The sequence below is a fragment of the Calonectris borealis genome, chromosome 6 (genome assembly GCF_964195595.1).
Source record: "Calonectris borealis chromosome 6, bCalBor7.hap1.2, whole genome shotgun sequence".
Lineage (NCBI taxonomy): Eukaryota > Metazoa > Chordata > Aves > Procellariiformes > Procellariidae > Calonectris > Calonectris borealis.
In genome coordinates this window covers 37,207,970-37,230,859 of record NC_134317.1, presented here as the reverse complement: position 1 = coordinate 37,230,859, position 22,890 = coordinate 37,207,970, and the positions used below count along the sequence as shown (strand labels likewise).

At 54.3% G+C, this 22,890-nt stretch overlaps 2 long non-coding RNA genes across 3 annotated transcripts; both read left to right on the top strand.

The window, feature by feature from the left end:
• Positions 1 to 3,142: 3,142 nt before the first annotated feature.
• LOC142083769 (uncharacterized) lies at positions 3,143 to 6,387 on the top strand. The gene is made up of 2 exons (XR_012674165.1): positions 3,143 to 4,665; positions 5,706 to 6,387. It is a non-coding gene; the product is annotated as an uncharacterized LOC142083769 (long non-coding RNA).
• A 9,966-nt stretch (positions 6,388 to 16,353) lies between these two features.
• On the top strand, positions 16,354 to 21,542 carry LOC142083768 (uncharacterized). Of its 2 annotated transcripts, XR_012674163.1 has the most exons (4): positions 16,354 to 17,147; positions 19,198 to 19,261; positions 19,644 to 19,817; positions 20,861 to 21,542. It is a non-coding gene; the product is annotated as an uncharacterized LOC142083768 (long non-coding RNA). The 2 variants fall into 2 exon arrangements; XR_012674164.1 differs by lacking the exon at positions 16,354 to 17,147 and having other exon boundaries at positions 18,246 to 19,261; positions 19,757 to 19,817.
• Positions 21,543 to 22,890: the final 1,348 nt, after the last annotated feature.

Genomic DNA, 22,890 nt, shown 5'->3' with positions numbered 1-22,890 from the left:
AGTTGGAGTGTAGCGAGCCTCGGATCCTCTGTATCCCCGACTCCAGAACCCTAACGGTCGACCTCGAGTCTCCCCTGGTGCTTTCTGCCAGAGGCTCCAGGTAGGACCATTCTCCCCGGCTGCAGTGTAGAGCACATTCTTCACATCTTGTCCTGCCCGGACTGGCCCAAGGGCTACTGCATGAACTATCTCCTGTTCAATTTGTTCAAAGGCTTGTTGTTGCTCAGGGCCCCATCTGAAGTCGTTCTTCTTCCTGGTCACTTGATAGAGAGGGCTTACAATCAGGCTGTAATCTGGAATATGCATTCTCCAAAAGCCCACAACGCCTAAGAAAGCTTGTGTTTCCCTTTTGCTAGTTGGTGGGGACATGGCTGTTATTTTGTTGATCACATCCATTGGGATCTGACGACGTCCGTCTTGCCATTTTATTCCTAAAAACTGGATCTCCTGTGCAGGTCCCTTGACCTTACTTTGTTTTATGGCAAAACCGGCTTTCAGAAGGATTTGAATTATTCTCTCCCCTTTCTCAAAAACTTCTTCTGCTGTGTTGCCCCACACAATGATGTCATCAATGTATTGCAGGTGTTCTGGAGCCTCACCCTGTTCCAGTGCGGTGTGAATTAGTCCATGGCAAATGGTAGGGCTGTGTTTCCACCCCTGGGGCAGTCGGTTCCAGGTGTACTGGACGCCCCTCCAAGTGAAAGCAAACTGTGGCCTGCACTCTGCTGCCAAAGGGATGGAGAAGAAGGCATTAGCGATGTCAATTGTGGCGTACCACTTGGCTGCCTTCGACTCCAGTTCGTATTGAAGTTCTAGCATGTCCGGCACGGCAGCACTCAGTGGCGGCGTGACTTCGTTCAGGCCACGGTAGTCTACTGTTAGTCTCCACTCTCCATTAGACTTTCGCACTGGCCAGGTTCATTTTGTGCCTCCTCTTTTCCCAGCGTCACCTTCTGCGTCACGTGAAGAAAATCCTGCGTGGTTGATGCCGTTTGCTGCTCAGGTGATGGCACGTGTGGGGCCGGGGGAGCCGGGAGAAACATTGGCGCGTTCAAGGTCGCTGCAGGTGCTCCCCGTTAAACCCAGGGAAAAGGCAAATTTGCTGCCGGTGCAGAAAAGCTGATGAACAATTGCCGTGAACAGAGCGTGCCTACGTACCCTCGTTAGCGTAACTAACCCTGGGTAGTTACGAGTGTTTTCCTTTCAGGGAAAAGAATGAGCTTTCATCTACGAAAAATTAAGAGCTGCCTGTGTCCTTCTTTAAGTTCAAGTGTTTCTCTTCTGTTTGTTCATACTGATTTTATGGGCAGGTTGGAAATAGCCTTTTATTTTTATAGGCATAACTCAATTTGTAGTACTACGTGGTGTCAGGAGAGTGAATTTTGGAGCACCCAGGTATCACTAGAAACGGAATGAATGAGACACGATGGAAACTGATATTTAAACTTGATTTTTACTTGATATTTTTTTTTTCCTGAGAGTGTTGACGGCACGTTGTCCTGTGGCTCAATCCACGTTCTGTTCAGTGGAGTCTTCAGTCTAGGACTTTGAAGGAAAAAAGTTGGTCCTTCCAAAAAAGGGCTAGTCATTCATAGGCTCGAGGCATAGACTTGGAGAGCCGCTTAAGTACGTGATCAGAATTAAAGCCAAATGTCGCTTCGTGTTGCTGCTGTTGGCCTTCACTTTCGTTAATTTCCCCGCTGCTCCGTCATGGTTGGGAGCTCTGAATCATCATTTTTTTCACTCCCTAACGCATTTTTCTCCCCAAGGAGAGGCTACGTTTAAAAGTTACTTAGTTTCCTCGCAAATGCATCGGTCAATAAAACGGAGTTATGATTATTAAAACCACACAAATGACACCGGTCTTACAGATCTGGACTATTTCTGAACACGTGTTCATCGCGTGCAGATGTCATCGGGATACGGATCACCTGCATTTCATGCTCTGACGAGACAATCTGCTGAGACAGGGACGAGCTCCAAAAGAAAAAAAAGGTACAACGTCAAGGTTTTGTTTTGTTGTTGGTTTTTGTGGGCTTTTTGTGTTTGTGTTATTTTTTGGTTTGTGTTTTTTTTTTTTTTAAAAAGAGTGCGATGTTGACTGGTGGCAGCCTGCAGAGCTCTCTTGCTGCCTGACCTCTCCTTTTCTTCTCTGTCACTCCTCTTTCGTGGCTGTAATTTTCACTCGGGTAGTTTTAGAAGAGCGATTTAGTTCCTCGCCTGTGTAGATGTGCTGGTAATACCTGGAAGGTAAATGCTTGAACCGGTAGCGAATAACTTGGCTACAAGTAGAATTTCTGAAGGAAGAACAACAACAGCAGGAAGCAAGTAGCGAGTTACCCCAAATTTGTGTGTGTCAAACACATCAAAGTTTTATTGCCAAACATTGTTTGGCAATGTGTTCCAAATGGCTCGTTTTGGTAAACTTAAATTTTCAGGAAGTTCAGGGTTGTGTGTGGAAAAACGTGCCCCTCTGTCTAGGTGTCCTGCTACGTAAATAGCATCAGTCAGTAGCACATCCAGCGGCAGGGCTGCTGTTCCCTGCTCTCGATATTGCCGTAGTAGTGTTGTGATGTTTCGACCTAAGAGGCGGGTTTAGGAATGGAAGGAGAATGCCTGCGTTCTGCAAGGGCTACGAATGCCGACCCTTTTCTCTGCCTGCTGCTTTCCTGTGCGTGAGATGAAACTGTATTGTTTTTCTCCCTTGTTCCCGGTAGAAATATTTCTGAAGCTGTCGCTGCTGTGGGTTTGCAATGTGCGTTACTGCGTTTTTGTAGAGTTCTAGTTACGGATCGTTTCTGCCGCGGCAAAGTGTCAAGATACGGTTTTCAGTTTAAAGCTTCAGAAGCTGCATTCGCTGAAATCGGCGTAGGTGAAGCTGGTTGTTGTGGTTTAACCCGGCAGGCAGCTAAACACCACGCAGCTGCTCGCTCGCTCCCCCTGCCCCCAAAGTGGGGTGGGGGAGAGAATCGGAAAAAAAAGTGAAGTTCGTGGGGTGAAGTAAAGACAGTTTAATGGGACAGAACAGGAAGGGGAAACAATCGTAACGATAAAAGAATATACAAAATAAGCGGCGCACAATGCGATTGCTCACCGCCCGCCGACTGATGCCCAGCCGGTCCCCGAGCGGCAGTCGCCGCCGCCCGGCCAACTCCCCCAGCTTATGTACTGAGCGTGACGTCATATGGTACGGACTGTCCCTTTGGCCGGTTTGGGTCATCTGTCCTGGCTAAGGTCCCTCCCAGCTTCTCGCTGGCAGGGCATGAGAAGCTGAAAAGTCCCCGACTAGCGTAAGCGCTACTTAGCCACAACTAAAACATCAGCGTGTTATCCACGTTTTTCTCGTCCTAAATCTAAAACACAGCGCTGTACCAGTTACCAGGAAGAGAATTAACTCTATCCCAGCCGAAACCAGGACGCTGGTCTTGCGCATGATCCCGCTGTGCTCGCAGGGGTGCTCAGTGGCTCCTCATCAAAACAGCGAGGTGTGTGTGGACGTCCGTAGGGTTGCGCTAGGGGTCTGGGGGCGTTATGTATTTTTGCTGTTGGAAGACGGAATAGAGCGTGTGCCTGTTAAATCTAACGATGGTCGAAGGTTGGGAGGGACCCTGAGCAGGTTTGGTGGCACAACTGCAGTTTTCAAAGATCTCGACCGTTTGGAGAAACGGCCTGGAAAAAAGGATTCCTCTTTTGCAGCGAGTTCGCGAGGACAGACGGGTTGCCGTACTCTTTAACAAAAATACTCAACTTGGGACGTATCGGGTGAGGAAATCGCGGCTCTACTTAGGCTTGAGAAAACGTACGTAGGTGTCTGTGCCTGTCACCTGCGCGTCTCTAGGCAAGTGAGTTCTAAAGCTGCCGATGAGCCAAAAGAAAAGGCACGGTTGTCTAAAACATGCAGAAGCTCTAGTGGCCTGTCTCAACAACTGCACCAAAGATGATGCAAAATACTTTCTCCTCCACTCAGTTGTAGTCTTCACAGAAAAGGAAGCTTTGTGCTAAACGTGTTTGTTGTTTTTTTTTTTTTTTCCTTTCCTCTCAGCAGAATGTCAACTGCCGTGAAAGTACGAGACGGATGGAAAGGATCCATAGTGGTCTGCAAGTACAAGGTATGCCTGTGATGTGTGTCTGCATTTTTCCTAAGGTGCTTGTAGTGTGGACTTTACAGTTAACACGAAGAATGTGGCAGCTCTCCTTCTATCTGATTTTTTTAACATGAAATATTTTAACACAAATACTAAAAATAAAGGTCTGTTCTGGAGCGTGGTACGCCTATTCAAGGCTTGCTTTCCTTCGTCTGTTTTCTCTTCCTGAAAGCAGAGTCTTCTGTTTCTGTGCGCTTGCTATTAAAGGGTGCTGTGAAAATAATGTTGGACTAGAAGAGGAAAGGAACCGTTTGTAAGAGTTCGGACGTTCGGGAGAAACAGGCTTTGTTTTCACGATAAAAGCTTTATGCTTTTTCAGTCAGTCAGTGTTTAAAATACCTTACAGGAGCACTCGAAAACCTTACTGAGATACTGGCATCTGTGCTAAAAGCAATCAAGGTCAAAGAAGAGGCGTGGACAACACGGGACAAATCGGCGTCGCTTCGGTGTGTTTTCCAGGCTTTCCCGAGAAGTGGTAGCAGCCTCGTAACTAGCGACAGAGAGTCCTGATGTGTTTTCGGTGAGTTACTGATTCTCTAATGTCCTTTTTCCTAACCTGCAGCGCGTAATTTTGACTTCGGGTGGAAAGAGATTTTCCAGAATGGAAATCTTTTTCATTCAAAGGAGTTGCCTTTTACAAACTTCCCATCAGAATGGATCTTCAGAGATGACGTGCTTGGCAGTAGAAGTCATCCGCAAGGAGACTTTTCACTCTCTCTGGAAAAAAAAAAGGAGTTAAGTCGATTTCCTTGCAAGGACCCAAGCGCAGCACATCTTCCAATAGTCGACGTATGGCTGATCTTTGGTTCTCGGGTGTAACGGTCGAGAGATCGTAAAGACGCGTTCCTCCGCACGCTTGGGTACAGCCAACAGCGTTAGCAAACCTGCCAGTCCTTTTTGGTAGCCTGATGTATTGCAGCACCGGGGATTTGATATTCCCCACCGCCTGCCCCCCCCCCCCCCCCCCAAAAAAAAGTAAAACCGTATGGGAGATCTCTTATCTCACTGATTTTTCTATCATAAATGAAATTTTAAAAAGAAAGTTAAAATTGTCTAATTTCCAAACTGACTTGCGTTGTTTAAACTGCAACTGCCAAATAGCTGTAGTGTATAATTTATTAGGTGTGCTTAAGCAGTTGGGTAGTTGCTCTAAACGTTTAAAAAGAGAGGCAACTGAACGTTAGGGGCTTTTTTCCTGATCTTTTGGCAGAGTGCTCTGAAGCACTTTATTTCTGTCTCGCTTTCGACGGCGCGTTTCCCCGGCAGTTCGGTAGCATCGGTCTCGGCGCAGCTGGCCAGGCGTCCCTCCTAGTCATGTCACACGCGCAAAACCCCTGGTCAAACGATAGCTGTGTAGCTTGGAGGTAGATAATTTAACGGTATGAATTCACAGCTACGCAATTTCAATGAACGCAAAAGGAAAATCAAATATTTTTATAGTACGAGTCTTCTCATTGTACGTATGTAAGCGTGCGCACGCCTTTTTAGCATAAAATGAATTGCTGAGATTTGTTCTTTCTTTTTCATTTTACTCTTCAAAGTTTTACGCTTCACTTTCAGCTTTATCGGCCAAGCGAGCGAGATGCGCAGCAGCAGCAGCAGCAGCGCAAGGGCTGGAGCTGCGGCGGTGGATCCGTGAGCGTAGATGCTGATTACGGCGCGCCCTTGTCCTGCAGCCTCACGGGGTTATCTCCCTGCAGCGGTGCTGTAAGGAAGGGACGAGGCGTTTTCCGACACCAGCGAGAGCGTTTACTTCTCTGCGAAGAACGTGTTCAGAATTGTGTCAATTAGTCTTCACGCCGATTTTAAGCGTTCGAATCGCTTGAGCTTTTAAAGGCGGCGTTGTATTTCGAGCTGACCCGTTTGCCTGGCACCCTCCTTTAGCTCGACTGCTACCCTCTCCCTTGCCCTGACCGAATTCCTCTGCTGCCTTCGGTGCTGTTTTTTTAACGTGCTGAAATATCCGTTGGGATTTTTGTTTTTCAGATGCCTCGCTGTGAGCGTCCCGTGGTGCTCAGGAGAGACCCCCGGCCCAGGTTTGCCTGCCGGTCGTTGGGCGTGCTGAGGGTGAGGGGCCGGCTGGCAGCCTGCGGGACGGGGGCTGGGGGGGGCTGCAAGCGTTTGGGGGGGCCGCCCCTCCTTTATCTTTCTAGCAGAGCCCCCCTTTTTGGCGGGGGTGCGTGCGTACATACGTAAACGGCATTATTAAAGTAACGAGCTGCCGGTTGGGGCCGTTTCCCTCGTTTTGTGTCTTTTTGGGGGGGTGAATAAAAAGGGGGGGTTGGGGGGCCTGGAGGGGTGATGATGTCATTTGGGGCACCCCAGCATCACCACGGGGGTGATGATGCCGTGGAGGAGCAGGTGAGTGGGGAATGGGGGGTCATGGGGGTCCGTGTCCCCCCCCCCCCCCAAAGGGGGTCACAGCCCAAATTGCCTGAAAATTCATGGGGGGGGGTTCAAAAATTTTTAAAAACTGTAAATATATCTGTGAGGCCTCGAAATAGAAAAAAATCTCTCCTTGTTACGTATATTGAAAAATAATATTAATTTATACGTACAAAAGGATTTCAAAATAAGGACCTATATCTGCCCTATTATATAAAGGATTTTAGAGTATAAAAAAATTCGAAAGATGTATATAGGGTTTTAAGATACAAAAATAACTCACGTCTCTATAAATCAAAAAATAAAGAACTTCCAAATGCAAAAAGGATGATACATTTTATACATGAAGGAATTTAAAATAGAAAAAGGTCTGAATAGATACCGCTATCTACACTTACTACGTGTTACATAGAGAGTCTACATAGACATTATATGTAATCTAAGAGATTATGTACAAGTGTAAATAGACATCTAAGTCTAAAACCTAAGTCTATAAAGATATAGGTGTAAATATATGTAAGTGTAAATAGAGAAGTCTATAAAGACATTTAAGTGTTCAAAATATGTAAGTCAACAGATCCATAGTCTGAGCAGGTATTATATATAAGAAGTGGGAAATAGGGGGGTATAAGTGAAACATAAATATATTCACTAAATATATATAGAGAGATATGTGTAAATACATTAAGTGTAAATGTCTCTGATAATAAGGTTTTTAAAATGCAAAGAAACCCTGTTTACAGAAAGGATTTTAAAATTCGACACACACACACACACACACACACACACACACACACACCCCGCCCCGGAACACCTCTCTATTGAAGATATAAAAGCGCTTTCAAAAGCTGCCTCTTCCCTGTTCTCCTTTTCCGCCTGTTCCCATCCTGATTGGGGGCCAGTTCCCCCAACAGGGACTTTCCCCTGCAGGGCTGCGCACGCAGAGCGGGACCTGCCGCCATGGCCTAAAAATACCACAAAACCCCTAATTCGGGGCCTGCAAGGGGTGGGGAAAAAAAAGCCCGCAATTTTGGGGGGAAAAATACCCAACTTGGAGCTCCCGGGAAAGCCAAATCCGCCTGGATTTGGGCAGCCGGAAAGCAAAAAAAAACCCATTTTCACGCACAAAACGAAAAAGCAAAAACCACCAATTTTTGTTGTGAAAAGGCGTTGAAAAACCTCCAAATGGTGGAATGTTTTGGAAAAGGAAAAAACCCCAATTTTGATATTATGGAAAAGCAAAAAACCCCCCGATTTGGGGAAGATTTGGGGTGAAACACCAGCCCCTTGAGGGGCATCGCTCGTGGTTATCCAGCGAGGGTCAGTCATCGGGAACGGATTATCTGTTGCGGGTCATCCCAGGCGAGTTTTCTGCTGTGGGTGGTCCCGGGTGGACCCCCTGGCGTAGGTCACCCCCACGCATGTCCCCCCCCGCCCCTCCCGGTGTCCGCCCCGCCTTTCCCGTGCGAGGTTTTCCCCGTGACGCGCCCCCCGTATCCCCTGCCCTCCTACCTCGTGCCCGCACTGCCCTCCTCTCTCCTCTCCCTCCTCCCACCCCCCGTGTTCCGCACTGCCTCCCCGTAACCCCTCTGCCCCGGACCCCTGGGGTGCTGCCTGCCCCGCCAACCTGCCCGTTGCCCCCCGCCCAAACTCTGGCACCCCCCTCCCGCTCCCCCGCACCCCACTCCCACCCCGCTCTCCCTCCTCCTGCGTTTTGGGTTTGTGCTGCAAACGGCGTCGGTGACGCGGGGCTGCGTGAGTTCCCGCTGCGCAGCGCTTGCACCGCGCCGGGGGCTGTGCTGCTCCTCGCCCCGCCCTGCCGGCGAGCGGGCTGGGGGTGCGCGAGGGCCTGGGAGGGGGCACCGCTGGGAGAGCTGACCCCGGCGGACCCAGGGGATGTTCCAGACCCTGTGGCGTCAGGAAATAAAACTCGGGGGGCGGTTGGCGGGGGGGCCGCTGCTGGGCTGCGGCTGGCTGGGCATCCGTCGGTTGGCGGTGAGCCGTTGTTTTCATTTGTACCGCTTGTCTGTGTGGGGTTTTTCGCTCTGTTGTTTGGGGTTTTTTTCCCCCCTTTTCCTTACAAGTGGAGTTTTTTCACTTTTGCCCTTCCAATTCTCTCCCCCCTCCCACTGAGGGGGGAGCGAGTGAGCGGTTGTGTGGTGCTGAGTTGCCAGCTGGGATTAAACCACGGCACAAGGTGAGTTGCAAGCCCTGCTGGCTAAACGCTTTAGGCTCTCCGTGTTATTCCTGCCATCTTGCCATCCTTGTTCTTTCCTGCTGCTTTCAAGTGCCTTGTGCTCCAGCAGCAGGCTGGGAAGGAGGGTTGTGGCAGGAGCTGCAGCAGCCTGTGACTCCTTCTCAGGCTGCTAGCTTCGCCCTTTGTATGGGCTGCCGAGGTCGTCGGCTCCGCAGGGGCCACAGGCAGCCCGCAGAGCTTGAGGCCAAGCCATTCCTTTCCCCTCTGCGCAGCAGCGGTTCTGCCGCTGCTACAGGCAGCCGCTTGCTCGAGGGCGAGGGGCTGGGATGACGACAGGCTGCTGCACGCTTCAGTCGAACTGAGACGCCGTTCTCTGGGGAGCCGGTGCAAGGAGAGCTCAGGTCCGTTCTGTACTGCCGATGGCTCTTCACAAGGGAAGCGTGCTCTGGTTTTAGCAGAAAAAGGTGTCGGTCACAGGCAGCCGCCTATCACTGCGCACAGCTCAGCTATTTGGCAGGGGTCTTGCTTGTTCAAGTAGAGGCGTATTCCTCGCCTTGCAGTCTCGATGGCAAAACAATCGGGGGTTCAAGCTACAAAAGCACAGAGCAAGGATGGAACCTGCCGGGCTCTATGGTCAACTGCTGAGGACGCCTAATACACCAGCAGGCCTCTTGGCTTTCCCTGCCTCATTTCTAATTCCTTTGCACGCTGGAGGGCAGGGTGGTAAGTGACGTCGTGCAGTGTCTCTCCTCCAAGTGGCAAGCCCTGCGCGTGTGCAGGGTGAGGAGAGCAGAGTGCTGATAGCACAGAGGCGAGGAAAGGTGCAAACACCGCAACACAGCCCCAGGACCACCAGCGTATCGCTCGTTGTTTGCAGGTCAGCCACTGGCACCGGGTCTGCTCAGAAGCGCGGTTTCCTGATGGACATAGCTGCCCCTCCCCTGCTCTCAGGGTGTCACCCGTGTGGCCTTATTTTTTTTAAATCTCTCTCCAGCATCTGTTGAGTCGCCGCTGTCGCTCCCACAACCCCGATGCCACCTGCAGACCGAGACAGCGATCCCTGGGGCTTCCTCCGGGTTAGAAAGAAACCTGTTCCACAGGTTCCCTGTGCTGCTTCTCCTCCCCGGGTAATGGGCTGGGGGGCACGGGCAGAAACCACCACGGGACTTGTAAAGTTACCGTCTTTCGATGGTACGAACTGGGCGGAGAGAAGGGGAAAGGGCCGGTGAGGCGACGGTGGCACCCGGCGGGCGGAATTGGGTACTGCAGCTCTTGAGCCGCGCATGCGCGGTGGGGCGCGCTCCTCTGCTCGCTGCTGCCACCGAGCGATCAAAGCTGGGTACTGCAGCTGCTGGGCCGCGCATGCGCGGTGGCGCGCTTTTCTTTGCTCGCTGCTGCCACCCTGTGACCAAAACTGGGTACTGCAGCTCTTGAGCCGCGCATGCGCAGTGGCGCGCCTTTCTTTGCTCGCTGCTGCCACCGAGCGACCAGAATTCGGTATTGCAGCTCTTCAGCTGCGCATGCGCGGTGGCGCGCTCTCCTTTGCTCGCTGCTGCCACCGAGCGACCAGAATTCGGTACTGCAGCTCTTGAGCCGCGCATGCGCAGTGGCGCGCCTTTCTTTGCTCGCTGCTGCCACCGAGCGACCAGAATTCGGTACTGCAGTGCTTCAGCCGCGCATGCGCAGTGGCGCGCTCTCCTTTGTTCGCTGCTGCCACCGAGCGACCAAAACTGGGTACTGCAGCTCTTGAGCCGCGCATGCGCGGTGGCGCCCCCTTTCTCCGCGCTGCCGTCCGCCGGTAACGGCAATGCCGTACTGTGGTGCCTGCGGGGTGATGCCGCCGCGTTCGTTGGTTCGTTCCGGTAAGGAAACGCCGCTGCCGCCCCACGTGCGCGGTGCCGGCGGGCGCTGGGCCTGCAAAGCGCGGACCTGCAGCGCCGGTGCCGCCCCCGTGCACGCGCCGCCCGGCGGCTGCTCGCTGCTGCCGCCCCGTGGCCGAATCGCGGTACTGCAGCGCCGGCACCGCTCAGGTGCGCAGCAGCGCCGCCGCCGCCGCCGCCTTCGCTGCTGCCGCCCCGAAGCCGAAGCGTGGTCCTGCAGCCCGGCGTTCGCGCGCCGGCTCTGGCCCCTCCATGCGCCGTCCCCATCCCGGTGCCTCCCTCATCCCGGTGCATTCGTCATCCCGGGCGGCAATGGTTAGGGTGCCCCCCCCCCGCATGCCAGCACCCCCAAGAGTATCGGCGTGTCCCGGTGCTGTCCCCATCCCTGGGGCAGCTCCCCGTCCCCTGTCCCTGCGGCTGGTCGTTGGGCTCTGTGTTCCCCCAATAAACCACGGGGACGGAGGGGACCCCTGGGGACAGGGGGTGGGGACCCCCAGAGAGTAGGCTGTGCTGCCGTCGCTCCTCGGTGCTGGCCCTGCTTGTCCCCTGTCCCCCCAGCGGTGACGAACTCCGGGCCACTGGCGGGGACCCTCACTGTCACCTTCCCCCCATGCCGGTTGCCACCAGCGACAGGGACAGCGACGCACCCCCGGGGGTGTTTGGGGTCCCCAGGGTGGGAGCGGAGCTGCAGGATGCCGGGTCCCCCCTGCCCGAGCCCTGCAGACCCAGGTGGAGCGCAGGCAACCCCGGCCCTGTCCCCAGCCCTGTCTCCGCGTGGCCGTGGGTCGGTGCTGCCATTGCGTGGCCAGCGGCTGGGAGGACACAGCTCCCGCCGGCTGGGGCCAGAGGAACCCGGCAGCCTGGGGACCCCCGGGAAGGGCCGGCTGTCATGGGGACTCGGCGCCCAGGGCACCCCAGAGACCCTACAACAGGGTGCAGCATGAACTATTTTATTACCTGTGCAGTATCCATGAGTGAGTCCCCATCGTTCCCATCCTGGTCCCCCAGTGGGTCGGGGTCCCAGCTGCCCCTGGGGGTGGCTGCAGGTGTCGGGGGTGGGATCCCTTCTCCCCGCGGTGCCCCCCACCTCCCCAGGGTCATCCCTCCCAGTCTCAACTCCCCACATGGTGTCCTCAATCTCCCGAGAGACACCTCTGTCCCCCAATGTCCCCCTACCTACCCCACTCCCAGGGTCCCTCCCGGACCCCAGGATTCCCCCCCTGCCCCATCCTGAGGCCGCCCCCCCCCCATCCCCATGGTCATGAGACACACACACGCACACCCCCTCCAGCACTGGGGAGACACTGGGAAGAGCCGGCACTGCCATCTCGGGGACCTGCTAGCCCTCATCCTCCCTAAAGTCTTGCACCATGCTCTGCTCCTTGGGGGGAGTGCCCACAGTCAGGGGGGTGGGGGCTCCCCTCCTCCCCAGGGAACCCCCCCAACCTGTCCAGGGCACCCTCTGCCACCTCCCCAGGGTCCAATCACCGTAACAGGGTCTGACCCTGGGATCCCGCTGGTTAACGTCAGGTGCAAGAGAAGGTTCCTCATTACTCCTTGATTAGTTCTTAGGTGCCAGCTCGAGCTGGGTGCCTCCAGAGAGGGACCCCTACCCCGGATCACCCTCCTTGCACACCTGCACCCGTTGCAGGAGGGTCCACGCGCACCATGGGAGCCATGTGGGAACCAGAGGCGGCCTCGAGACTGCTCAGCAGCAGTCAAAACACCCCAGTGGTTTCAGGCACCGGCTGTTTTGCTCCCGAACCCAAGGGTACTGCCGAGAAAAATAACCACCACTGTCACACGAGGGTCCTGCACAATCCCCACCATCGCACAAGGGTCCCCGTGCACCTGCCCGCCATTGCACGAGGGTCCCCTGCACACCAACCAATTGCATAAGGGTCTTCCTGCACTGCCCCCCCCATTGCATGGGTGTCTCCACACACCGACCCCCCGCTGCGCAAAGGTCCCTGCACAATCCCCACCGTTGCAGGGAGGTCCCTGCGCAGGCACCCGCCGCGCACAAGGCGCCGTGCGCATGCGCACTTCCGGGGCGGGGACTACAACTCCCGGCGTGCCCCCCGCGGGCGGCCCGGAGGAGCCGCGCGCTGATTGGCTGCGGAGGATATTTCAACGGGGCGCGCGGCGGGCTCTGCACCCAGGCGGCGGCGGCGGCGGCGGCGGCGGCGGCGGCGGCGGCGGCGGCGGCGGCGGCGGCGGCGGCGGCGGCGGCGGCGGCGGCGGCGGCGGCGGAAGTCTGAGGTGCCGCGGGCACGGCGGGCTGGCGGGAGGCTGGGGACCCCCCGGGGGACTGAGGAGGGGGGCTGTGCGTCTCGGGGGGACCGGGGAGGGGGGCCGGGGGGGGCTGTGCGTCCCGGAGGGGGCCGGGGGGGGCTGTGCGTCCCGGAGGGGGCCGGGGAGGGGGGCCGGGGGGGGGGCTGTGCGTCCCGGAGGGGGCCGGGGGGGGGGCTGTGCGTCCCGGAGGGGGCCGGGGAGGGGGGCTGGGGGGGGCTGTGCGTCCCGGAGGGGGGCTGGGGGGGGGCTGTGCGTCCCGGGGGGGCCGGGGAGGGGGGCTGGGGGGGGCTGTGCGTCCCGGAGGGGGCCGGGGAGGGGGGGCTGTTCGTCCTAGGGGGGCTGGGGAGTGGGGCTGGGGGCGGGGGCTGCAGTCCCCCAAGGAGCTGGGGAGTGGGGCTGTGGGTCCTGGCGGGGCTTGAGAGTGGGGCTTGGGGCTCCCACGGGGCTGGAAAATGGTGTGGTCGGGTGCTGTGAGCACCGGGGGTCCTGGGGCTGGGAGGCGCTTGCAAACACCGGGGAGGGGCTGCGAGCATGGGGGGGCACAAGGGTTGCACCAGGGTCGGTGCACGATCACCTCCATTGTACGGGTGTCGATGTACAGCCAGCCGGGCTGCACGAGGCGCCGTGCGCATGCGCGGTCCCGGGGCGGGGACTACAACTCCCGGCGTGCCCCGCGCGGGCCGTGTGGTGGAGCCGCGCGCTGATTGGCTGCGGAGGGTATTTCAACGGGGCGCGCGGCGGGCTCTGCACCCAGGCGGCGGCGGCGGCAGTCTGAGGTGCCGCGGGCACGGCGGGCTGGCGGGAGGCTGGGGACCCCCCGGGGGACTGAGGAGGGGGGCTGTGCGTCTCGGGGGGACCGGGGAGGGGGGCCGGGGGGGGCTGTGCGTCCCGGAGGGGGCCGGGGGGGGCTGTGCGTCCCGGAGGGGGCCGGGGAGGGGGGCTGGGGGGGGGCTGTGCGTCCCGGAGGGGGGCTGGGGGGGGGCTGTGCGTCCCGGGGGGGCCGGGGAGGGGGGCTGGGGGGGGCTGTGCGTCCCGGAGGGGGCCGGGGAGGGGGGGCTGTTCGTCCTAGGGGGGCTGGGGAGTGGGGCTGGGGGCGGGGGCTGCAGTCCCCCAAGGAGCTGGGGAGTGGGGCTGTGGGTCCTGGCGGGGCTTGAGAGTGGGGCTTGGGGCTCCCACGGGGCTGGAAAATGGTGTGGTCGGGTGCTGTGAGCACCGGGGGTCCTGGGGCTGGGAGGCGCTTGCAAACACCGGGGAGGGGCTGCGAGCATGGGGGGGCACAAGGGTTGCACCAGGGTCGGTGCACGATCACCTCCATTGTACGGGTGTCGATGTACAGCCAGCCGGGCTGCACGAGGCGCCGTGCGCATGCGCGGTCCCGGGGCGGGGACTACAACTCCCGGCGTGCCCCGCGCGGGCGGTCTGGTGGAGCCGCGCGCTGATTGGCTGCGGAGGGTATTTCAACGGGGCGCGCGGCGGGCTCTGCACCGAGGCGGCGGCGCAGCGTGAGTGTGAGGGGCCGCGGGCCCGGGGAGCCGAGGAGTGGGGCTGTGGCGGGGGGGGGGGCGGTCCTGCAGGCTCCGGGGACGGGGGCTGGGGGGGCTCCAGGCGGAGGAGGGGCTGTGAGCATCTGGGGAGTGGGGCTGGGGGGCGGGGCTGTGTGCCCTAGGGGGGCCGCGCAGTGGGGCCGGGGCGGGGGGGCGGGGTGGGCGCTGTGTGCAAACAGACCCTCCCTGCGAGTCCCCACTGTCGCCCCGTGGGGCCGGGCACCCCCCAGCCCTCCCTGCAGGCAGACGGGCAGCCTGTAGGCGATGGAGGCCGCCCGCCCCAGCGAGGTGCTCGAGCCTGGGGGCTTCACGGGCCGAGTCGAGGGAGGAGCTGCTGGAGAGAGGGCTTAGAAACGGCCTTCTGCCCCCGAAACTGCTGGAGCATTTGAAGGGGAGGGACAGGTCCACCCCAGGGCCCCAAGGGGAAGCCCTCGGAGCAGGGACTTGGGGTCGTTCCAGGAGCAAAAGCTGGTCCCAGCCAGCTCGCCTCTGCTCCCCCGGCACCGGGATCGGACCTTTCAGTCCTGTTTCTGCCCGAAGCATCACACAAGCGCTTGCCCTCCCCGGGGGCATCTTTGGGCCTTGAGAACAGGCGCAGCAGCTGGGTTTTTGGGCTCAGAAATGGGTGCCAAGTGAGCTGGTTTGGGGGCCCAAAGCAGAAGCCGGTTTGGCCGTTTGTGCGGGGGGCTGGGAGGGCATTGGGGGCTGCGGGGGAAAGCAGGGGGTGGGCAGGGTGCGTGGACCCTCCCCGGGGGGAGGGGCTCTGGTCCTGCTGGACCCCGAAGTGCGGGAGGCCGGCACGCACCAGGCCCAACTCAACGTCTGCGGTGGTCTCTGGGGGGAAGAGGTGGTCTCTGCTTTTCAGACCCCGCACGCCCTCTTCGAGTCCAGCTCTTGCTTGTCGACTGCTTCGAATAGTTATTAACTGATTAGTCGTACAAACTAATTAATGTTTATACAATGTCCAACTATGATATTTAATCCTAATAGTCGAGTTTTGACGGCGATTGGTTTACGACCTTGTCAAAAGCCCAGGCTGTTGCAAATAGCTGGAGCTTGTAAGGAGAAGGAGCTGAAATCAACGGTGCAGAGCTGGAGCTTCAATTAGCCAGAACCGTCGCAAGCAGGAGCTGGAACGAGACGGGGTGTCCGCTGTCTGGGGCATGCCTTAGCCAGAGGCAAAATTACCAGCAGCTGTAACGAGCGGGAGCTGCGATTCGCTGCAGTGTCTGTTTGCCGGAGCATCCGTCGGCCAGACTGCACTCCCAGCACGGCTGAAGAGCAGCCAGGCGCAGGCAGGGCTGTCCCCGGCAAGGCGCTCCGAGCGGCAGGGAGGCGAGTTGTCCTTCTGCTAGCGGGGAGCCCGGCCTCTTCCCTCGGGGATTAAATCCACGCCACGCGTGGATCCGCTCTCTTTGCGTGGAGGGTCTCTCCCGGTCCCGTTCCCGAGGGCTGAAGCGAGGTCCCCCGGGGGGCAGGCGGCAGCACGAGGCGGCGGTGTCTCCCCGGTACCCGGCAAAGGGGAGCGAAACCGGCCGGCTGGAGCTCCCGGGGTGCACAGCCCGGCCCCGCACGGCAGAATCCTTCCCTGGGTTTTCGCCGTTGGCTGGGTGTGACAAACAGGTTCATTTTGTGCCTCCTCTTTTCCCAGCGTCACCTTCTGCGTCACGTGAAGAAAATCCTGCGTGGTTGACGCCGCTTGCTGCTCAGGTGATGGCACGTGTGGGGCCGGGGGAGCCGGGAGAAACATTGGTGCGTTCAAGGTCGCTGCAGGTGCTCCCCGTTAAACCCAGGGAAAAGGCAAATTTGCTGCTGGTGCAGAAAAGCTGATGAACAATTGCCGTGAACAGAGCGTGCCTACGTACCCTCGTTAGCGTAACTAACCCTGGGTAGTTACGAGTGTTTTCCTTTCAGGGAAAAGAATGAGCTTTCATCTACGAAAAATTAAGAGCTGCCTGTGTCCTTCTTTAAGTTCAAGTGTTTCTCTTCTGTTTGTTCATACTGATTTTATGGGCAGGTTGGAAATAGCCTTTTATTTTTATAGGCATAACTCAATTTGTAGTACTACGTGGTGTCAGGAGAGTGAATTTTGGAGCACCCAGGTATCACTAGAAACGGAATGAATGAGACACGATGGAAACTGATATTTAAACTTGATTTTTACTTGATATTTTTTTTTTCCTGAGAGTGTTGACGGCACGTTGTCCTGTGGCTCAATCCACGTTCTGTTCAGTGGAGTCTTCAGTCTAGGACTTTTAAGGAAAAAAGTTGGTCCTTCCGAAAAAGGCTAGTCATTCATAGGCTCGAGGCATAGACTTGGAGAGCCGCTTAAGTACGTGATCAGAATTAAAGCCAAATGTCGCTTCGTGTTGCTGCTGTTGGCCTTCACTTTCGTTAATTTCCCCGCTGCTCCGTCATGGTTGGGAGCTCTGAATCATCATTTTTTTCACTCCCTAACGCATTTTTCTCCCCAAGGAGAGGCTACGTTTAAAAGTTACTTAGTTTCCTCGCAAATGCATCGGTCAATAAAACGGAGTTATGATTATTAAAACCACACAAATGACACCGGTCTTACAGATCTGGACTATTTCTGAACACGTGTTCATCGCGTGCAGATGTCATTGGGATACGGATCACCTGCATTTCATGCTCTGACGAGACAATCTGCTGAGACAGGGACGAGCTCCAAAAGAAAAAAAAGGTACAACGTCAAGGTTTTGTTTTGTTGTTGGTTTTTGTGGGCTTTTTGTGTTTGTGTTATTTTTTGGTTTGTGTTTTTTTTTTTTTTAAAAAGAGTGCGATGTTGACTGGTGGCAGCCTGCAGAGCTCTCTTGCTGCCTGACCTCTCCTTTTCTTCTCTGTCACTCCTCTTTCGTGGCTGTAATTTTCACTCGGGTAGTTTTAGAAGAGCGATTTAGTTCCTCGCCTGTGTAGATGTGCTGGTAATACCTGGAAGGTAAATGCTTGAACCGGTAGCGAATAACTTGGCTACAAGTAGAATTTCTGAAGGAAGAACAACAACAGCAGGAAGCAAGTAGCGAGTTACCCCAAATTTGTGTGTGTCAAACACATCAAAGTTTTATTGCCAAACATTGTTTGGCAATGTGTTCCAAATGGCTCGTTTTGGTAAACTTAAATTTTCAGGAAGTTCAGGGTTGTGTGTGGAAAAACGTGCCCCTCTGTCTAGGTGTCCTGCTGCGTAAATAGCATCAGTCAGTAGCACATCCAGCGGCAGGGCTGCTGTTCCCTGCTCTCGATATTGCCGTAGTAGTGTTGTGATATTTCGACCTAAGAGGCGGGTTTAGGAATGGAAGGAGAATGCCTGCGTCCTGCAAGGGCTACGAATGCCGACCCTTTTCTCTGCCTGCTGCTTTCCTGTGCGTGAGATGAAACTGTATTGTTTTTCTCCCTTGTTCCCGGTAGAAATATTTCTGAAGCTGTCGCTGCTGTGGGTTTGCAATGTGCGTTACTGCGTTTTTGTAGAGTTCTAGTTACGGATCGTTTCTGCCGCGGCAAAGTGTCAAGATACGGTTTTCAGTTTAAAGCTTCAGAAGCTGCATTCGCTGAAATCGGCGTAGGTGAAGCTGGTTGTTGTGGTTTAACCCGGCAGGCAGCTAAACACCACGCAGCTGCTCGCTCGCTCCCCCTGCCCCCAAAGTGGGGTGGGGGAGAGAATCGGAAAAAAAAGTGAAGTTCGTGGGGTGAAGTAAAGACAGTTTAATGGGACAGAACAGGAAGGGGAAACAATCGTAACGATAAAAGAATATACAAAATAAGCGGCGCACAATGCGATTGCTCACCGCCCGCCGACTGATGCCCAGCCGGTCCCCGAGCGGCAGTCGCCGCTGCCCGGCCAACTCCCCCAGCTTATGTACTGAGCGTGACGTCATATGGTACGGACTGTCCCTTTGGCCGGTTTGGGTCATCTGTCCTGGCTAAGGTCCCTCCCAGCTTCTCGCTGGCAGGGCATGAGAAGCTGAAAAGTCCCCGACTAGCGTAAGCGCTACTTAGCCACAACTAAAACATCAGCGTGTTATCCACGTTTTTCTCGTCCTAAATCTAAAACACAGCGCTATACCAGTTACCAGGAAGAGAATTAACTCTATCCCAGCCGAAACCAGGACGCTGGTCTTGCGCATGATCCCGCTGTGCTCGCAGGGGTGCTCAGTGGCTCCTCATCAAAACAGCGAGGTGTGTGTGGACGTCCGTAGGGTTGCGCTAGGGGTCTGGGGGCGTTATGTATTTTTGCTGTTGGAAGACGGAATAGAGCGTGTGCCTGTTAAATCTAACGATGGTCGAAGGTTGGGAGGGACCCTGAGCAGGTTTGGTGGCACAACTGCAGTTTTCAAAGATCTCGACCGTTTGGAGAAACGGCCTGGAAAAAAGGATTCCTCTTTTGCAGCGAGTTCGCGAGGACAGACGGGTTGCCGTACTCTTTAACAAAAATACTCAACTTGGGACGTATCGGGTGAGGAAATCGCGGCTCTACTTAGGCTTGAGAAAACGTACGTAGGTGTCTGTGCCTGTCACCTGCGCGTCTCTAGGCAAGTGAGTTCTAAAGCTGCCGATGAGCCAAAAGAAAAGGCACGGTTGTCTAAAACATGCAGAAGCTCTAGTGGCCTGTCTCAACAACTGCACCAAAGATGATGCAAAATACTTTCTCCTCCACTCAGTTGTAGTCTTCACAGAAAAGGAAGCTTTGTGCTAAACGTGTTTGTTGTTTTTTTTTTTTTTTCCTTTCCTCTCAGCAGAATGTCAACTGCCGTGAAAGTACGAGACGGATGGAAAGGATCCATAGTGGTCTGCAAGTACAAGGTATGCCTGTGATGTGTGTCTGCATTTTTCCTAAGGTGCTTGTAGTGTGGACTTTACAGTTAACACGAAGAATGTGGCAGCTCTCCTTCTATCTGATTTTTTTAACATGAAATATTTTAACACAAATACTAAAAATAAAGGTCTGTTCTGGAGCGTGGTACGCCTATTCAAGGCTTGCTTTCCTTCGTCTGTTTTCTCTTCCTGAAAGCAGAGTCTTCTGTTTCTGTGCGCTTGCTATTAAAGGGTGCTGTGAAAATAATGTTGGACTAGAAGAGGAAAGGAACCGTTTGTAAGAGTTCGGACGTTCGGGAGAAACAGGCTTTGTTTTCACGATAAAAGCTTTATGCTTTTTCAGTCAGTCAGTGTTTAAAATACCTTACAGGAGCACTCGAAAACCTTACTGAGATACTGGCATCTGTGCTAAAAGCAATCAAGGTCAAAGAAGAGGCGTGGACAACACGGGACAAATCGGCGTCGCTTCGGTGTGTTTTCCAGGCTTTCCCGAGAAGCGGTAGCAGCCTCGTAACTAGCGACAGAGAGTCCTGATGTGTTTTCGGTGAGTTACTGATTCTCTAATGTCCTTTTTCCTAACCTGCAGCGCGTAATTTTGACTTCGGGTGGAAAGAGATTTTCCAGAATGGAAATCTTTTTCATTCAAAGGAGTTGCCTTTTACAAACTTCCCATCAGAATGGATCTTCAGAGATGACGTGCTTGGCAGTAGAAGTCATCCGCAAGGAGACTTTTCACTCTCTCTGGAAAAAAAAAAGGAGTTAAGTCGATTTCCTTGCAAGGACCCAAGCGCAGCACATCTTCCAATAGTCGACGTATGGCTGATCTTTGGTTCTCGGGTGTAACGGTCGAGAGATCGTAAAGACGCGTTCCTCCGCACGCTTGGGTACAGCCAACAGCGTTAGCAAACCTGCCAGTCCTTTTTGGTAGCCTGATGTATTGCAGCACCGGGGATTTGATATTCCCCACCGCCTGCCCCCCCCCCCCCCCCCCCCAAAAAAAAAGTAAAACCGTATGGGAGATCTCTTATCTCACTGATTTTTCTATCATAAATGAAATTTTAAAAAGAAAGTTAAAATTGTCTAATTTCCAAACTGACTTGCGTTGTTTAAACTGCAACTGCCAAATAGCTGTAGTGTATAATTTATTAGGTGTGCTTAAGCAGTTGGGTAGTTGCTCTAAACGTTTAAAAAGAGAGGCAACTGAACGTTAGGGGCTTTTTTCCTGATCTTTTGGCAGAGTGCTCTGAAGCACTTTATTTCTGTCTCGCTTTCGACGGCGCGTTTCCCCGGCAGTTCGGTAGCATCGGTCTCGGCGCAGCTGGCCAGGCGTCCCTCCTAGTCATGTCACACACGCAAAACCCCTGGTCAAACGATAGCTGTGTAGCTTGGAGGTAGATAATTTAACGGTATGAATTCACAGCTACGCAATTTCAATGAACGCAAAAGGAAAATCAAATATTTTTATAGTACGAGTCTTCTCATTGTACGTATGTAAGCGTGCGCACGCCTTTTTAGCATAAAATGAATTGCTGAGATTTGTTCTTTCTTTTTCATTTTACTCTTCAAAGTTTTACGCTTCACTTTCAGCTTTATCGGCCAAGCGAGCGAGATGCGCAGCAGCAGCAGCAGCAGCGCAAGGGCTGGAGCTGCGGCGGTGGATCCGTGAGCGTAGATGCTGATTACGGCGCGCCCTTGTCCTGCAGCCTCACGGGGTTATCTCCCTGCAGCGGTGCTGTAAGGAAGGGACGAGGCGTTTTCCGACACCAGCGAGAGCGTTTACTTCTCTGCGAAGAACGTGTTCAGAATTGTGTCAATTAGTCTTCACGCCGATTTTAAGCGTTCGAATCGCTTGAGCTTTTAAAGGCGGCGTTGTATTTCGAGCTGACCCGTTTGCCTGGCACCCTCCTTTAGCTCGACTGCTACCCTCTCCCTTATCCTGACCGAATTCCTCTGCTGCCTTCGGTGCTGTTTTTTTAACGTGCTGAAATATCCGTTGGGATTTTTGTTTTTCAGATGCCTCGCTGTGAGCGTCCCGTGGTGCTCAGGAGAGACCCCCGGCCCAGGTTTGCCTGCCGGTCGTTGGGCGTGCTGAGGGTGAGGGGCCGGCTGGCAGCCTGCGGGACGGGGGCTGGGGGGGGCTGCAAGCGTTTGGGGGGGCCGCCCCTCCTTTATCTTTCTAGCAGAGCCCCCCTTTTTGGCGGGGGTGCGTGCGTACATACGTAAACGGCATTATTAAAGTAACGAGCTGCCGGTTGGGGCCGTTTCCCTCGTTTTGTGTCTTTTTGGGGGGGTGAATAAAAAGGGGGGGTTGGGGGGCCTGGAGGGGTGATGATGTCATTTGGGGCACCCCAGCATCACCACGGGGGTGATGATGCCGTGGAGGAGCAGGTGAGTGGGGAATGGGGGGTCATGGGGGTCCGTGTCCCCCCCCCCCCCCCAAAGGGGGTCACAGCCCAAATTGCCTGAAAATTCATGGGGGGGGGTTCAAAAATTTTTAAAAACTGTAAATATATCTGTGAGGCCTCGAAATAGAAAAAAATCTCTCCTTGTTACGTATATTGAAAAATAATATTAATTTATACGTACAAAAGGATTTCAAAATAAGGACCTATATCTGCCCTATTATATAAAGGATTTTAGAGTATAAAAAAATTCGAAAGATGTATATAGGGTTTTAAGATACAAAAATAACTCACGTCTCTATAAATCAAAAAATAAAGAACTTCCAAATGCAAAAAGGATGATACATTTTATACATGAAGGAATTTAAAATAGAAAAAGGTCTGAATAGATACCGCTATCTACACTTACTACGTGTTACATAGAGAGTCTACATAGACATTATATGTAATCTAAGAGATTATGTACAAGTGTAAATAGACATCTAAGTCTAAAACCTAAGTCTATAAAGATATAGGTGTAAATATATGTAAGTGTAAATAGAGAAGTCTATAAAGACATTTAAGTGTTCAAAATATGTAAGTCAACAGATCCATAGTCTGAGCAGGTATTATATATAAGAAGTGGGAAATAGGGGGGTATAAGTGAAACATAAATATATTCACTAAATATATATAGAGAGATATGTGTAAATACATTAAGTGTAAATGTCTCTGATAATAAGGTTTTTAAAATGCAAAGAAACCCTGTTTACAGAAAGGATTTTAAAATTCGACACACACACACACACCCACCCACCCACCCCCCGCCCCGGAACACCTCTCTATTGAAGATATAAAAGCGCTTTCAAAAGCTGCCTCTTCCCTGTTCTCCTTTTCCGCCTGTTCCCATCCTGATTGGGGGCCAGTTCCCCCAACAGGGACTTTCCCCTGCAGGGCTGCGCACGCAGAGCGGGACCTGCCGCCATGGCCTAAAAATACCACAAAACCCCTAATTCGGGGCCTGCAAGGGGTGGGGAAAAAAAAGCCCGCAATTTTGGGGGGAAAAATACCCAACTTGGAGCTCCCGGGAAAGCCAAATCCGCCTGGATTTGGGCAGCCGGAAAGCAAAAAAAACCCCATTTTCACGCACAAAACGAAAAAGCAAAAACCACCAATTTTTGTTGTGAAAAAGCGTTGAAAAACCTCCAAATGGTGGAATGTTTTGGAAAAGGAAAA